The 1,687-nt window shown below is 42.9% G+C and overlaps 1 long non-coding RNA gene across 1 annotated transcript; it reads right to left on the bottom strand.

The window, feature by feature from the left end:
• Nucleotides 1-82: 82 nt before the first annotated feature.
• On the bottom strand, nt 83-682 carry LOC107579929 (uncharacterized). Its single transcript, XR_001608554.1, has 3 exons — nt 600-682; nt 215-250; nt 83-112 (listed from the first exon to the last, which is right to left on the bottom strand). It is a non-coding gene; the product is annotated as an uncharacterized lncRNA (long non-coding RNA).
• Between the last annotated feature and the right edge of the window lie 1,005 nt (nt 683-1,687).

Here is a 1,687-nt window from a genome sequence, read left to right as displayed (position 1 = left end):
TAAGGGGGTCTGAATACTTTCCGTACCCACTGTATATATAGTTTTTTTGTTTGAATAACAGAGATGGTTATATACCACATACTTCCCGGATTATTCTGATCACCTTGTCTCACTGTGGGATCAACTTCAATGTATGTTATTTGTACAATAGAAGTCAGTGTTCTAAAAAAATAAAAATAAAATAAAAAGTTTGAAGAAAAACGTTTTGACTCACAGATAGGCCGGGCTCTCCCTTCTCTCCTGGTTTTTCCTATAATTTAAGTTGAATTTTATTATTAACAGAGGCAATTTTCAAGGTATAATCTACATTATCCTGAAATCTCAGGATTAGGTAAATACTGAATTAAAGGTGTCCTACAATCTGTTGTGGTTCCATTAGTGGAATGGTGTGGTCATGTTTATTGTTGTTCGCCACTATTGTTGTGGACTTGGAGTCTACCCTATTCTGGTCATAGCCTTGACTTGGACTCAACCTACACAGGTCTCAGCCTACACTCAGACTCAAATGAGCCGTCTCGACTAAAACACTGTCCGGTAAACCATGCATACTTCGACTGGAACTGAATGGGAACCTTGGCTAACTGATAATTGGATATTACATTGACTCCTGTTTGTCCAGGCATTCCATGTTCTCCTCTCTCTCCTTTTCTCCCACGTTCCCCTACTAGGCCCCTGTCACCCTGAAACCATCAGACTTTATTAATTCCTCATTGCATTTGAAAAGTAACATGGTATTAACTGTACTGACATGTAATACAATTGGTCAGTGTTTGCCAATCTAGTACCTTCTCTCCTGACAGTCCATCACCTGGAGGCCCTCTAGGGCCAGGGGGCCCTTGAAACCCAGGATCTCCCTGTGATGACAAAATGTTTAGTTAGAGGTCTAAAATTCTGTATGGTAAAGTGTTTTGCTTGTTGTCCAAGCTGATAGAGCTATAGTAAGGCCTTCAGGCCTTGGGTCCTTACCTTGGGACCCTGAATTCCCTCTCCTGAAGGTCCTGGAAGAACAGGAGCACCAGGCTGGCCAACTGCACCCTATAAAAAATGCATTAATCAATGTTGAGTATTTTCTGAGCCAATGCACATTTTATTTTTAGAAGTGTTATTGAACCTTTGGTCCCGTCAGTCCAATTCCTGGCGGCCCTGAAGGGCCAGTCGCTCCAGGTGAGCCCCGGTCTCCCTGAAAACAACAACAACACCACTTTAGCCGAAATTCTAGACTAGACTTCACTGACTTTCTGAAAGACAGAGTCATAATTTATTGTGAACTGCATACTGACAAATACCTTTGGTCCAGGAATTCCTTGTCCTTCAGGTCCAGCTTCACCTGGTGGCCCAGGCAACCCTGGAAGCCCCTGAGAATATATCGTATGTATAGATATGGCTTGTTTTGTTTTCAGGGGTTTTAATCAAAGTCTTTGTCTCCTTTACACACCTGTGGTCTGGGGTAACCCTCCCCCTTCATTCATTGTGGCCCCACTGGTCCTGGATTTCCTCTGTTACCCTGAAATATGCCAACATAGATTTTATGCATAGATTTTTTCTCCCATTAAACCATATACTAATATGTCTTTGATGCTATAACCTTAGGGCCTGTAGTCCCGACACCTGGCTCTCCAACAGGACGCGGGGGGCCTGCAGGTCCTGGATCACCCTAACAAAAAACATGCACCCAACCCAATGATAT

The sequence above is a fragment of the Sinocyclocheilus grahami genome, unplaced genomic scaffold, assembly GCF_001515645.1.
Source record: "Sinocyclocheilus grahami isolate Dianchi unplaced genomic scaffold, SAMN03320097.WGS_v1.1 scaffold21959.1, whole genome shotgun sequence".
NCBI classification, from domain to species: domain Eukaryota; kingdom Metazoa; phylum Chordata; class Actinopteri; order Cypriniformes; family Cyprinidae; genus Sinocyclocheilus; species Sinocyclocheilus grahami.
The sequence above is the reverse complement of the archived record's forward strand: the minus strand, read 5'-3'. Positions and strand labels throughout refer to the sequence as shown.